Source organism: Tachysurus fulvidraco, chromosome 8 (genome assembly GCF_022655615.1).
Source record: "Tachysurus fulvidraco isolate hzauxx_2018 chromosome 8, HZAU_PFXX_2.0, whole genome shotgun sequence".
In the NCBI taxonomy this organism is placed as follows: domain Eukaryota; kingdom Metazoa; phylum Chordata; class Actinopteri; order Siluriformes; family Bagridae; genus Tachysurus; species Tachysurus fulvidraco.
The window spans coordinates 7,959,711-7,976,273 of NC_062525.1; the positions used below are offsets into that span (position 1 = coordinate 7,959,711).

General features: G+C 38.9%; 1 long non-coding RNA gene across 1 annotated transcript; it reads right to left on the minus strand.

Annotated features, from left to right (window-relative positions):
- Positions 1 to 14,842: 14,842 nt before the first annotated feature.
- On the minus strand, positions 14,843 to 16,185 carry LOC113653513. The gene is made up of 2 exons (XR_003443113.2): positions 15,997 to 16,185; positions 14,843 to 15,090 (listed from the first exon to the last, which is right to left on the minus strand). It is a non-coding gene; the product is annotated as an uncharacterized LOC113653513 (long non-coding RNA).
- Between the last annotated feature and the right edge of the window lie 378 nt (positions 16,186 to 16,563).

Sequence of the window (16,563 nt, forward strand, 5' to 3'; positions counted from 1 at the left end):
ACGATCTTTATAATAAGATACTGTATTGGTGAGACGAGTTGATTCTTTTGCGATTAAAGCAGTAAACCTTATATACAAGGTGACAGTATCCAGGTAAATATTCATGTCTAACATCATCATTATATATTCTCAAGTGATCCCCCATAAAAAAAATATTAAGCAGGTGTAAACTTGCTTAGCTTCCAAGACTAGCTTAGTGACATACATGTTTTGGCATTCTCAGAGTGGTATGACCATAAGCAGTACCCTAAATTTTGCAAAATGATCTATACTTTCTGACAGCTGAGATAGCACAGGTATAGTACAGTCATTTTAACACACGTCCAAAACTGAGGAAGTTTTTTTCAGACTCGAGACATTTACGTGAATTTGACCAAATGAGTGTGATCTAGTTGGATATTTTGTAAATATGACTCCTGTCGATTGTGCCATTGTGGCACAGCAGGTAGCTTTGTCACCTCAGAGTTCCAGGGTTTCGATCCTGAGTTACTTGTGTTACTGTTTTTCTGCTTTCCATATATATATATATATATATATATATATACCTAAAACATGTGAAAAGCTAAATTGGTTATGCTAAATTGCCCATAGCTATTGTCATTGTATAGGTTTGCATACAAAATTTATAGCACTGCTCCTGTCAGTGTCAGGCAACATTTATATTTTGTTCATGGTGCCTTGTGATGGACTGAAGTTCCATTCAGGGCTCCTTGTATAAGCTCCTGATTCCTTGGATAAGCTCCTGACCCTGAGCATGATAAAGTGGTAGTTAAATATGTATGAAATAATGCAAGCACAAACAACATATGTATCTGAAGCATATACGCAATAGCTTGAACCCTGACTCTACGTATAATGTAGTTATTCATACATACTGAGGCATGCAAAATGTGACAAAGTTGTTAGTATCAGACCATATTGGTTCTTCGCATTTATTGAATTCTCTTTACATCAGGCAAAGTTCTAAACTTTACCAACAAAAGCAGGCGTAGATGTTTGCCCTAGTTTCTTTCATTGTCGCAAAAAACAGATGCTGTGACATTTTTGGTTTGTCGTAATGTTGTGTTTACATTCAGATGTCATTCCAGTCTCTGGGAATTGTGTAAATACCCCACAGCATCACAACATGTCAAGAGGAAGCCTCTAGGTTTTCTTATACTGAAGTCCCTCCGCACCTCGCAGCAGCTACTATATAGCTCCTTGAGCGAGATGCACTTTATCAGGTTTTTATGATACTACATTCGGTGCAGTTCTATCCTAAAAAAGCTCCTAGCAAGACATGAATATCGTGTGTAATTCAGTGATTTCACATTCCACTCACTCGCTCACTCACTCGCTCACACACTCACTCTCACTCACTCACTACCTATCTCTCTATTTCTCATACACTGTCTCTTTTCTACAGCTATTTTTACTGAGCTTCATTAATCTTTGTTGAATACAATGACATACATCTTTAATGTGCTTGCTGTCAAGTCATATTTCAGTTCAGGAGCAGCAAAGTGAATGACAGCAAGCAAGATTAATAAATTTAACATGGACTGTATAAATTTTTAACCGAACAAGAATGAGGGGGTGGGCTTTCTCTCTCTCTCTCTCTCTCTCTCTCTCTCTCTCTCTCTCTCTCTCTCTCTCACACACACACACACTCATCTCCCTCTCTCACTTCTTCTGCTTCTGTTTTCAGACCAGTAGATTTATGGCAAGTAAGACAATTGCATTTGCTCAAAGTTGAAGGTCTCAGTATAAATAGATTTACATGTCATTAATAAGTAAATGAAGGGAAATTCCCTTCAAGTTGACACAAGTACATGAGCAGATTCTCCACATTAAAGAAGTAACCTGAAAAAACCACAGTGGAATAGCGGGAGTCAGGGAGCATGTCATCTGCTCTACCCTCCTTTCTCTCTTCCTCTATCATCTTTCTCCACCCTTTAATTACTGGGATGTGATTATGGATCCAGTACCTTGCCACCTAGGTGTTGAAAAATGAGTGCCATGCAGAGCCCATGCTAATCAGTTTAGACATAGAGAGAAGAGGGGAGGAGAGGAGGGGATAGGAAAGGAAAGGAGAAGAAAGGAGGTGAGAAGAAAGGAGAGAAGAGGAGAAGAAAGGAGGGGAGAAAAGAGTAAAGGATAGGAGAGGAGAAGAAAGGAGAGGAGAGGAGAAGAATGGAGGGGAGAAAAGAGTAAAGGATAGGAGAGGAGTAGAGAGGAGAGGAGAAGAAAGGAGAAGAATAGAGAGGAGAGAAGAAGTAATGAGAGGAGTAGAGAGGAGAGAAGAAGAAAGGAGAGGAGAGAAGAAGAAAGGAGAGGAGATGAGAAGTAATGAGAGGAGTAGAGAGGAGAGAAGAAGAAAGGAGAGGAGAGAAGAAGAAAGGAGAGGAGAAGTAATGAGAGGAGTAGAGAGGAGAGGAGTAGAGAGGAGAGAAGAAGAAAGGAGAGGAGATGAGAAGTAATGAGAGGAGTAGAGAGGAGAGAAGAAGAAAGGTTAGGAGACGAGAAGTAATGAGAGGAGTAGAGAGGAGAGAAGAAGAAAGGAGAGGAGTAGAGAGGAGAGAAGAAGAAAGGAGAGGAGATGAGAAGTAATGAGAGAAGTAGAGAGGAGAGGAGTAGAGAGGAGAGAAGAGGAATAGAAAGGAGAAGAGAAGAAAGGAGAGAAGAGGCAAAAAGGAGTTGTTCTTTTTGAAAGGCAGGTTAAAACATGTGCAAGAACAAATTTTGTAGAGCCTCTTCATCCGTAATGACTTTAAAATATTTAATTCAAATCTTAATTCCTTCAAAGCAAGCATGAATTAAAATCATTAAGGTGCTAGATTAAATTAACATTTTAAAAAGGTACAAAAAATGAGAGAAAAAAATATCTCTTTTTTCCCCCCTCAGTGGTGGTGTTAAGGGGGTTCTTTCCAGGTCCCTGCAGAGATCATTTGCGGTACATTCAAACCCAGTGAGAACTTTTGCAGCTCGAGTTACGGTTGATGTGAGACACGGTTTTGCAGTAGCTTTAGCGATTATGGGAAATCATATGCAAAGCCGGGGTCCTGATCCGAAGTTAATTTATAATTGTGTTAAAGTTATTAATTAGCTATGTTGTTATTAGGAGAGCATGAACTACAAAGGATTTATCTTCCACACAACAACATGAATTGGAGGCACTTCTGCAGCCCCTTCTTTCTATTCCTTCCTCTCCTCTCATGCATGTTTATTTTATTTGCTTTATTTACTTATAGCAATCCGTTCATGAGGAATAGCAGCTTGAATAGTTTCTCTCTTTACAGGATGTTTCCATGGCTGACTTTTCCTTTCCGTCAAAAGGTTAACAAAAATGAGCATGTTAAAAAATGATAAACATAACACAAAGCCATGACATCAGACAAATATGTTTGTTTTCATCACATTATTTTTTTTTTTTAATAGATAGGGAAAAAGATGCTCGTACACAAAGTGTGACCCAAATATTTGAAATGTGCCTCGCCCTGGAATGAAGGCGTCGTTGAAAATCCTCTGGAAATAACATATTGGATCCAATTTTCCATCTTAGGCTGCTTGCCAAACTAATTAATTTAGTGCGGAATGGGCAGTTAACTCGCAGTGCGCCGACAGCGGAAAACATAAATAAGGATCATCATGATCCGGCGTATCCTGAGGAGCAGATTGGACACATATGCACAGTTAATGTCAATCAAAGTTACTTCAGAAATGCTGTATCTCCACAATATGGTGCTCTAGCTGCACAACTGCAACCTGGCACCGAGAAACAGGCGGGGACTCGGTTATAAACCGTCGCTTCAAACTGATACATTGAAGGTATAAATCAGGGGTGTCAGACTCCAGTCCTGGAGGTGCCAAAGCTCTACAGAGATTTGTGTTTTTCCCTTTTCTAGCACATCACATTCAGCACATGAAGGCTTTGCTAATTAGCTGATGAGTTGAATCAGGTGTATTAAATGAGGTAGAATGATAAACTCTGCTGTGCTGCCGGTGGTCCTTCTGGATTGGAGTCTGACACCCCTGATATAAAATCCAGTGTGTGCTAATTAAGAAATATTATACACACAATCTAAAAAAACAAAACACCTAAATATATAAACCAAATGTGGTTCAATAAATATATGTGTCAGTCATTATTGATCTCTGTGTATGTACAGTATGGAACAGGCGTCGATCTTAATGCTGTGTTAAATCCATGCATTTTATTAATCTAGCTACAGCAAACATTGCACTTGTATCTGACTGCCTGTGCCTTGTGCGTATGCATATCTATGTTGTATAGCTTAAATTATTGTAGAGTCGTCCATGTAGCAGAAAAACACTTTGGATATGCTCAAAAGAAACCCCTTCTCAAAGGAAGTGCATCCTCAAAGAAGTAGAGGATATCTGAAATTCTTTTTAATGTCTGGATCAGCAGTGGAGAGGAGTCGAGGCCTACTGGTGGCTTCGCCATTAACTGCTGGCCTAGATTCACATGACCGGGCATCCATCCAGCTCCCTACTGTACATAGCACACACACACACACACACACACACACACACACACACACACACACACACACACACACACACACACACACACACACATGCACATATATGTGGGCACACACACATACACACATACACGTACTGTATGGACTAATAGACGGACCAAGAAAATGGTTGAGCTCCAGGAGTCTCTTTTGTCTCTTCTACTGTTTACAATGTCAGTGTCTAAAATTAGCTGTTAACTTATTGAATATTAACAAAATCACCTCTTGACCCATTTCTCAGTCTGCTGCAAACTCTAGGTATTAACATTAGGTCATTTTTTCAATAGTGTTGGCATATTACACCACCACAACCTCTCCTACTAAGACCTCTCCAACCAGGGCTCTATAATGTGAAATGTCTTTCGTGTGTTCAAATACTCTTTTCCCATTAGCTTCCCTGTACTCTGCTGGGTTAAGGCAGTTTATCAGTCACCCAGATAAAATTGCTATTGGGATAAAGCCTCACAATCTCCTGCTGTAATCCTATTTTTCCAGCTCTGCCATGTATAAAAGGCTGATAGGCCGGGTTTCGCAGACAAGAGAGGAAACGGAAAGCTGACAAGCAGGAAACGGGGAGGGGGCAAAGAGGGGTGGGTTGGTAGAAAAGCCTCTAGGCTCGATTGAAGTCTTATTCTGAGGTGTCGGAAAATGATCCATGACGCGATGCTCGCTAATGTGAAATAAATTGTTTTTGCACAGATGGGCTTGAGTTTGTGTTTGGATAGATTTAAATCATTGATTCAAGTGAAATCAGCTGTATTACCGTTTTTACATATTAAATAATGTGAAGCCATTTGAAGAAAGTGTATAATTCAGTCACTCTATATGTGCAGCAACACAACAGGAAACTTTTTGCATATAACACAAAGCAGTGCTGTAACCTGACATTGTGGATGGGGACAAACTTTTGTTCATTTATTGAGTTCAAGTTCAGGAGTAATTTGTCTCAGTTTTCTGTCCCCTCCTGTGGTCTGCGATGCCACTTATCTCCTGCACTGCCAGGAAAAAACAACCACGATAGGCCATGTTTCTAAAGCCATGGCAAAGACATGTTTCACTGTCACCATGCTGCCTGTAAATAACCTCAGTGGGAGCCAATGAATGTCACTGTCCTCCTCAAGAAATGACACAATAACGGCATCTCCCAATAAACCGCCAGCAAACATCTAAAGACACGGCGCTGGCCGATGAGCGCTTTGAAAAGAAGTGGAAATCATTACTTCTGAGGCGGCCTTTGTTCCGTCTAGACCCCCTCCACTCTTCCCACCATCCTCCACAGATCAACCTCTATTTAAGGATTTCTCACACTGTTTGAGTTGTGATAAATGACCTTTGGAAATTATATGAAACTCGTTCATCATCAGATGATGAGATGTGGGAGAGCAGCGTAGTTGGAGCGCGATCAGATGCTTTTCCTCTCCCTGACATTGTTTGCCTTTAATTCATGTCAGATTAGAGAAAAAAGTGCACTTTTGCTCCTTCATGCCAAATTAAGCACTTATAAATAGGGTGTTCTGGGGACCATTAGCTGGGTTAAACACATCAACAATCACTGGTAGTTTTTGATGTTTTGTCAGTAATAAAGGTGAAATGTATCATGAAAAATGATTTGTTATATTTTTATACTTATTCTTATGTGTAAATGTTTATGTTTATTAGAACAATGCCTTTGCAGTTGCAAAAAAATTTTCATCAGGTATAATACAGGACAATTTTAGGAAACATAATACATATTTTTAGGTAACTAGTACAGACTAGTATTTTAAAATGACTAATAGTAATAAAAGACACAAATTCACAGGCACATACATGCAAAAAAACACTTTTATTTGATCTTTTTTACTTCGCACATACTAGTCACACATCACGCATGCTGAATCGTTCGATGTCTGCGTATAAATATTCTTACGAGATTTACGTTTGTCTAAAACACACCGTACTGTATGGTTAGATAACACCATTTTTGCTTATACGTATAATGCACCTTATATTTTAGACTTTTAGTTCATTTAATTTTATTTGATTTTGTAATGCAAAACACAAAATAATGTCTTAGTTGGTGTTTAGAGATCAGAAGCGAAATCACAGAAATCACAGAGCTCTGATGCTCAATAAATGATTATAGAATTAAATCAATTTTTGATGTATTGGTTATTTTGTTTTGCACCCAACAGGTTGATTTAGCAGAACACACAAAATGCACAGCATGTTTAAGATTGCATGTGCAATTGAATCGGTTTCTTACTGCACTAGAGTTCCACTGGAGCACAAAACAGACCACTTCAGTCAGATGATCTCGTCCCGTTTGTTTTATTTCTGCACCTGAATGTCACTGCTGTGTTCTCACCTGCACAAACAAACTGCTTCAGGGTTCTTTTGAACCCGACTAAACACCGCATACAGTATGTGAAAGCACCCATATTATGTTATTCTTTAAATTCATGCCGACCAACTGATTTTGCTCTGGTTTAAGAATGGTTTCTCATCTAAGGTCACTTGTTAAAGTGTAAGTCCGTCACCTATCCTATAAAGTCTGCTCGCTAAAGCATAACTCATAACTGCATTGAAAAATGACTACACATCAATCAAAGCAATTTCATACTATGCTGCTTATACCTCTAGCATCATAAAGAACAATGTGACTTTACACAGGTATTGCACATGTGGCCCGAAGCCCATTAGCACCACCTGTGCACTTTTATATGATCACTGTGTGCTGCTGTAGCGTCATATAACTGCAGGCCACACGTATTAAAACGGGAATAGACTCCTCTATTACCTTCTGCACTGGAGTCATGGTGTAGATTGTGTTACGCCTCTGTACACTTTTTTTCCACTGCCGAAATGTAGTTGACTATTTCAGTTTCGGTGTAGAGCTGACCTTCAGTGCTTGGTTTTACAAAATGGAATATTTTGGTCAAATGTTGTGCGATCCTCTCGAAGTGGGACACAACGATGAACTCAACCTCTCAAATTACCAACTTTTCCCAAGTATTAACTTTTAAAACGCAACCCATAAAGGTCATGGGGAAAGAAAATTAACTAGGTGCCATAACATGGCAGGAGTATAAAAAATAATGGATGGAATAAATTGTCATTAGATGGCCAAGACCCTGATTTATTGTGATATTCTACAAATTTGGAGGGCATTAAGAGTGCCCTAAAAGATCACATTAACCAGTCACATAAAAAGCCAAATTAAAGAAGTGCCTTTATGTGTGTAAGGTATGGTTTATCATAACCTGGATGAGATAAATGTCCCAGGAAAGATGGTGTGTTTAAGTTTCTTCAGGAGGCTCCACACTTCACTAGTGGACGGATCCCATTTTAGCTCCAGCAGGTCAGTTTTTGGAACTCATTAAAGCTGCTTGATAAGAGGCTTCATAAAAGATGAACAGAAATTAGCAGCCGTAATTTGACAGAAGAACCCAGGCAACAATAATGGCAGGGGGGAAAAAAAAAAAAAACTGACAGTGGCATGATAAGATTAATGCCTCCCCTCCATTAGGACTCAGGCAGAGCAAATGTCATTCATATTTTAGCTGGTGAACCCATCTAATTGGCTGTAGCTTTCTTCTTCAGAATTACACTTCCAGATTTCTTTACCTCACCTTTAAAGAAGGATCATTTGAATTCAAAAGAAAGGTGACAGGACTGGGGGAGGTAAAGAGAGGGGGGGATTTCACTTGCTTTTTTTTTCCTTTTTTAAATGAGATACAATTCACACTTCTTCCTATTTCCCAGTCATAATTGCTGATTATGTTGTTATAGATTCTTCAGATTCTCCCCTACCTCCATCTTAGTGATTTGGGGGCTTCAAAGGCTGACCCGAGCGTCCCGGGCCTCATTTGGTCTGCCTGCTCTAGGCCACAGGTAGAGGAAAAGGTAAACACTGTGTGCTTAGAGGTAATTACCCCCTCGGTGTGACCAGGGCTGATCAGTGGAAGCTGACCCTTATGATAATAACCCTCAGGGCCATATTGTATTTCTTTTGACAGTTTAATTAGAAATTCAGCTGTAGGGGCACAAAGCAAGCTTGGCCATTAATATTTAAATAGAGTAACACCAAATGAGTTAAAAAAAAGGAAAGAAAAAACATGAAAGAGTCCTCGGTGAACTACATGACAGACATGAGGATATCAGGCAAGTGATTCTAATCAATAATCTCTTGATCTCTTACATATTAATACAGTGCCTGCTGGTAGAATGCTCTGTAATATGAGTAGATGGAAAGAAAAGGGTGAGGCTGGGTTAGGTACATGGTGAAAGGGAAGATGTAGCTCAGATTTTGCTTTCAGACACACCTCAAAGGGAAAGTGCTGCTGAGGACCTGGGCTTATACCAGGAGGATGCACTCATTAACCAGCTGAAAACAAAAAGTCACCCCCGAGTCACCTTCGTTATCTACACTACAGCTCTGAAGACTATTCAACCTGCTAGATTGCAAGTCATGGATTCGTCTGGATTAGAAATGTATCTCCTAATTTCATGTTTTTGTTCCCTCACAAACATCTGTAAATCTATTTTTCAGAGTCCACGCAAACGATCATGGCTTCTTATGTTTCAATATGTTGATAAATAAATGCAGCATTTCTTGCAGAGTAACCACAAATCCATGTGAAGGAATCCAGTGTCCTTGTTTCACTTTACTGAAATCATGTGCACACAGGCATAATGCCTGAGAAACCACAGGCCAGATTTATTCATCTATTTAAAGATGTCCAGGACACAGAATATAAAGTGTCTGGTCAAGAGAATAAAACCTAATTCAACACAGAACCTGCTTTTTTTTTTTTTCCTGGGATGATAAAGACTTCACCAGACGATTAATAAAATCACAATTTTTCCTTCATGCTAAATAGACTTTTAGGTTCAATTTGACAAACTGAAGATATTTTTAACCTTTGTTAAAGTTTGGTGTAAAAAGTGAAAACGAGATTTAGTCACCCTGATCATATACATAGGCCATTTAATTTCCCAAACAGACCCAGAGCTTGGAGAGATAGTGCTCATATGCATTATCAGAGTGAGTTGTAGGGAAGATGATAGATTAATTACACATTAATCCAACAGAGTTGGTTTGCAGCGGTGTACCGAGGGACGCCGCATCCCACTCATTTATAAAATCAAGTGCCCTGACTTCTTATTAGAGCTGATGTTTATTCTCACTGTAGTAGTAGTAGATGAGGCTGCACATGTGTCATGAATTAATGATTCTTCTCTTTACTTATGCATATGCTTTTTTTTTTTTTTTTTTTTTTTGGAATAAGATACACTGGAAAAATGGCCATTGCACAAGAACAGCTGTATAGGGGTCAGATAAGTGTCTTTCATGGGAACCGGGTAGTTAAACCTGAATAGACATCAATATTCATATGGATACTCTGCAAGGTCAACAAGAGGCACTGCACGAGTTAAGGGTGTGTGGAGTTAGAGCTGAGAGTCTGGTGGAAAAAAATGCAGATCAAATTGAAATATTCTGCAGATGTTAATAAGATGGTTACCAAAAAAAAAATAAAAAAAAATCATTATTAATGAGAGGAAAAGTCTTTCCCATTTTTTTTTGTAAGATTTTCACGCACCATTTTTAAATATTAGTTTTAAATTTGCATGAAAGATCTGGATGGATGTTCCGACAAGAGTTGGAAAAAAAAGAAAGACAAAAAGTAAGTCAGAAAAAAGAAAAAAGAAAATATGTTAGCTCATTATTTGTACCCTCACTAGTGTCAAAATCACGAGAGTGATGAAGCCACTAAGGCTGAGGCTTAATGAGATACCTTTGCTTCTACAAGTTCTAATACCACAGCCGTCTCTTAGGCATGGTTAACATGAAGACAAATCATTGTGGTCTGGTGTAGGATGTTTGACAAGCAGGGGAAAGCAGCAGTTGGACTCCTGATATTTTTGGCTGCCGGCAGCGTGAGAAAATGTGGCTTTGCTCAAGAATATTCCAGGGAAAGACCAAGATCTGGAAGTAATTAAGCAGGCCTCAAAACAAGTAAATTCCATATCACCGCAACGCACGTCTTAGACAGGAATCTGGCCGGGAGTATTTTGGTGAGGTTTACTTTCTGGAGCTTAGCAACATAAATTTGTTGTCACTGAACTATTAAACACAGCAGACACATGTTGGCAGGAAGCAAGCATCGAAGGCATGGAATTGATTATGGGAGAGTCCATGAAATAATAACGCAAATGGGCCCACTGCTGGACTTTAATATCCCATGACAACGCTCGACTGTCAATGGCCTCCATCAGCAGCTTCTGCCAGAAAAAGACAGGATTTATTCCTCTTTTCCACAGACAGTTGAAGACAGGAAATGCCAGCAACCAGTGGGAATCCAAAAAGAAGGGATGGCAGAGAAAGGGGGAAAAAAATGATAAGGAATATATGGTATACTAGAGTATAAGTTATGTTCTTCATTTCTAAACACATAACTAATGCATCTCATTCCATTCCTGCTGTAGACAAAGAAGAAGAAGAAAAAAAAAACACTGCAAGCTGGGAATTGAATTGTTTCTGAATTAATAGCTGTGATTTAAATCTGGGTCGGGTTTCGTGCCACGACACGTGTGCACCTGGCTAACACGTTAGATGACACAAGACAGTTATAAATCTGGGTTTTAATAGATATACGCCAGGCTTATTTATTGCCTGCGTCCTTCAGTAGGGAAAGCATGTAGGGTTTTAAACGGGATTTAGCTCTTCGGAAAACCAATACGGCTGTTTTCTTTTACTGTGGTCTGAGAGAACACTGGTAATGCGATACTTCCATACATCCAGTGAAGGGAAACTGAAAAAGACAAAAGGATCAAATGATAAATGTCCCCCTGTTACTTTTTTCCCCTCTACCTTTCCAAACCCTCTCAAATGTAACACTCAGAAGTGAAATGAGAAAACCCCAGCGGTCCTAGTCCTGACCCAATATAAACAAAAGTCTACATTTGCACTGGACCAGAACTTGAGCACTGCCAGCAATCCATCAGATTTGCTTTGGAATCTCATGTAATGTTAGCTTTTCTTCACCTCTGTAATATAGTACCTGTGTTATGTCCAAGTTTATTTGAAATAATCTAAAACATTCTGAAAGAGACAGAGCACGCAGGATCTACGGTGATTATAATTTGACATGCCGTTTAGGTCGTTTATTTGCAATTGCCATAGAAGTGCAATTAGCATTAACTGATACCTGGAGAAGTGGAGCTTGATTGAAAGTGAGACGGCTAGGCACGTGCACTTGATGCACGTTTTCACGGCCAGTGTTGTCGTAATATGGCTGACAAATCTCCAAGCAGGGAGGATGTGTGGCACATGTAAATATGGCCATCTTCTTCTCACACACGCTCACACATATCCCACCAAACACACACCTCCCTAGGGAGGCACTAATAACTGAGTGTTTTTTTTTTTTCCCTTCCTTTTTATTACAGCCTATTACTGTCTTATCTCGATGAACAGCCTGAAAATACAGACAAGGACATCATGCTATTATAGATATATTAGAAAGACAAATATTAAAAAAAAAATAACGGTGACAAGAAATAAAATGCCATTTGTCATTCTCATGTCAAACATCTCTCAAAGATTCAATTCAAATCAAAGTCACTTTAAAACGGCAAAATTAAAACCGTGGCCAGACTCAACTGTATTAATAATAAATACACCATCATTTTGATTATTAAAGTGGAAATATATGAGGCAAGAGAGACAAGGGGAGAATAAAATCAATTAAGACTGTGATCCAGAATGACATTTTTAATACAAATAAATGGGCCATTGGGGAGTCGCCTCCAGTTATGCATTGAGAAAAGTTACATTAGGGGGGTTGTGTTGCTTAAACCTGGGGTGATTGCCCCTCTGTGTGAAGATGCTGAGCTTTCTCACTACATATATGTCTATTTCTGAAATATTCCCCGAGGCGAGACCTTCCCTCCAGGCACCAGTATGTTGAGATGCATTTTTAATATAAGATTCCGAACACACCTCTGATTAACCAGAGAATTACAGTGCTTTGGTTTCTATTACACCAGAGTGCAGTAGTAGCTCATGACCAAACATTTGTGTGAGTGTACTGTGTATCGGTGTGTATCGGTGTGTATTTGCTGTGGTGTGGACTTGTGTTAGTGTGGTAGGTGAGAGTATATGTGTGTGTGTGTGTGTGTGTGTGTGTGTGTGTGTGTGTGTGTGTGTGTGTGTGTGTGTGTGTGTGTGTGTGTGTGTGAGTGAGTGTGTAATATCATGGAACACAATCCCCATGTCACTAAGCGATGGAAAAACTCACTGAGTCATGTCAAGTTGTATTAAAAATCACACTAAAATATTCAGAAGAATCCGTTCACGTTAAAGTGACGAGCATGTGTTTTCGAATACCATACTTTATGTAAAATCTAAGAGGGTTTCTTTAGAGTCTCAAATCTCACCCTTTTCTTGGTATCATATTTTGCTATTACTAGCAGAAATAGTAAAGACTGTGATTTTTTTTTGTGTCTATTTCTGAATACAGAGACTTTTGTAGTTTCAGAAGTTTATATTGATGTATGTTATTAAATAACATATATGGCGATAGAAAAAAGTCATATATGATATGATATGATCTGATATTTATTGATAATAACATCATAAAAAATATTAGTTCATTCTTAAACAAGATTTTTCCCCTTCTGTCATCCCTACAAAGCATTCCTAAACCACATTGCTCTGCTATGAGCATTTATCATTTTACTTAAGATGAGGAAGGCGTTTGTTCTACACTGAGTCAACTTGGTGCCATTTCTAATGGCACTTTTGTTCTTTAATATTGTCAATAAACAGTACATCATACGACGTCCACATACTGCATGTAGTATCAAGTGGATTGATGTGTCCTGCTTTAAATGTCCCCAGTGTGCTGTAAATAAATAAAGGCCAAGACAAGCTGGAAGTTTTTGCTGCCCTTGCTTAAGAATACTTTATTCTCTCATCTTTTGCTTTTGTCTTCTTATCCTTTGTTGCTCGTTGGCCTGCTACCTGGGGACAAATGACAAGCACAAGCTAGTTGTGGCGTGCTAATAGCCATCACATGTCCCATAAATGACCCCCTGGCTCATTAAGAGCTCCTGCTTCACCATTTATCTTCCCAATGTGAGCTTCTCCATGCCGGACGTACTGATAGGCACTGCTCTGTAATTATGCCAAATATAAATTTACAATGAATAATGAATAGGACCACATTATGAATGTCTTTACTGTGATGAATTATGGCTGGTTAAAAAGACTGGGGGCTGCATGAGGTAAGCCACAGTCTTAAATCTCTCTCTCTCTCTCTCTCTCTCTCTCTCTCTCTCTCTCTCTCTTTCTCTGTATGTTTTTGTCTAAAGCTTCCACCAATTAATACGTTTTGTCTCATACACAGAGGTTTATTCTTATTATTAAGTGTAATTAAACTTTATTTAAAAAATGTTGATTTAATTCTCACCATTTCAGCATTTTAAGGTCTTACAAAATAGCTGGGAAACAATATTGAGGCAAACATGTTCACCCAGTAAGAGCACAAGAGCTGTGAATAATCTCCTTAACCCCTGAAAACTACCCCAGTAGCTACACTGCTGAGAAGGGAACATTGCCCAAGGCATCATTTTCCACGCATTTCCTGAAGAGACCCCTACCTCTCTCGCTTTCTCTCTGGCCCGGAGGCTGTGGAAGACCTTCTCCCAGGTTCACAAGTTCAGGGTGCAGTATGCAGGAGCAGGAGAGAAGACTTTCTCGCCCTTTTTTTTCTGTTGCACATGATGCAGGTGTAAATGTGCATCATTGGCATAATGCTATGCAGAAACACATCACCTTGCAGGGAAGCTTCAAGGTGACATATCGTAGTCCTTTTCAAATAATTAATAGTAAATATTTAGTGAATGCATCACACACACACACACACACACACACACACACACACACACACACACACACACACAAAGATATATATATATATATATATATATAAAAATAAATATATATATATATATATATATATATATATATATAGAGAGAGAGAGAGAGAGAGAGAGAGAGAGAGAGAGAGAGAGAGAGAGAGGATGCTGAAATAAAAAATAAAGCTCATGGGATGTACAAAATGACTACATGCGTTTTTCAGTTAATTTCACCATGATCTGCTCTTAATGACAATATTTCAACTCAGGAAAATCCAATTATCAATTATTAAAAAGAGTGTCACAAAGGGATCGAAGTTGGTCCAACAACATTGCTCTAAAGGAGCAATTAGCTCCAATAGTTCCACTCTGCTTTGAGGTGACGACCAGGGGATTACCAGCAATAATCCGCTCACCTCAACTCTCTTACTCAAATCATCCTCTCTCCAGCCGGGCCAAATCGCTTTCACACCACATCCTTGGCTTCGCCGCTAAAGACCTGCCTTTTCAACTAATAACATCAGTACAAAACTGCGGGAGTGTGGAATGAACGTGGCAATCCTCCACCGTTAGAGCCTATTGTCTGGAATTTTTCTCCGGGCCTGTCTGCTCCGTCTCATTTACTGCATCTTCCTGTGATGGAACTTACATGCCACTTTGTGATCTTGAAAAAGAATGAAAAAAAAGAAAAAAGAGGAGAAAAACAGCAGATTATTGATTCGCCTCTGACGAGAAGACCAACCTAAAAGCCCCAATGGATTGTCACTCATTATTGAAATTACTGAACACTAATTAAAGTGGCAGCTAAAGTCCCAGCAGACTCGGCTCATCTGACGCTGAAATTCAGCTCTGTGGACAGAGCAAGACAGAGGAAGCTTTCACTGCTTCACCAATGATAATGAGCTCTGCTTGTTTTCTTTTCTTTCTTTTTCTTTCAGTCTTTCCTTCCCCTTTCTCTTCCTCTTAATTTGTTTGCTTTCTAAAGCCACTGAAGTATGCTTTGTGAACTTTAAATTCATCTACACAGCATTTCTTTTGAGTTTATACAGCATGCATTTAGATTTCAAAGGTGATGCTTAACCTTGTTAATAAATAAGCTGTAATAAAGAACTGTTAAAGGGGATGACGGTGCTAAGAACTATGTGCTCAGGCTGGCAATGAGAAAACTGACAGTAGGAGAAGTGGTCCAGATATTAGCATGTGATTAATCATAGAAAAGCTGTGAAGTGCTGGGACTCACACCCAAGACATTCAGCTACAATACTGCTGCCTCTGTATGGGGAGATGGGTGACAACTGACAATTTAAACTCAATTTAAAAACTGAACATGGATAATTTATTGCAAAACAGCATTATTATTATTATTATTATTATTATTATTATTATTATTATTATTATTATAACAATGTTATTATTATTGTTATTATTATTGTTATTATTATTGTTATTATTATAACAATAATAATAACAATAATAATAATACATCGACTTTAGAGAACAGAAATGGTTAAAAATAACAATCTATCCAGCCCTTTTGTTCAGTAAATAATTGTCACTTGCACAGTCATACAGTGTCTGTCTCTTTTCTTCTGTCTCTCTCTATTGTAGTTCTCCCTCGAATAATGCTCACTGCAGATACTGTACACATGATCCTGACATCTGAAAAAAAAAAAAGAAGAAGAAGAAAAAAGGCCTTTAGAATAACTGCATGTTTTATGCCAGCTGAAGGTGCCTTCCTTGAAAGTGTTCCATGTTCCAGAGGTATTTTCTGCCACTGCTTTCCCTTCAACTCAACTCAACTGCACTGCACTTGTGTTGGTCTGGCACAAGGCAGTTTCGTTTCGATACGTTAACTTCGGGGTGTTCACTCTTTCTCCCCCTTCTCTCTTTTTCCCCTCCCTCCTTTTACAATTTTTTTTTGAAAACCAACAAACAGAAAGACTGGTGTTCTTTTTATCAAATGGTACACAGCTTGGTAATGGCCTCCCCTGACGACTGCAGCTAATCTATGCTGATGACCACAGGGACGGCAATGATTGTCATGTTAGGAGGGAAAAAAAATCAAAACAATCATGTTGCGTCAGTTGTACCATTAAAAGGCTTTTTTTTTTTTTTTTTTTTTTTTTTGCAAATTTCT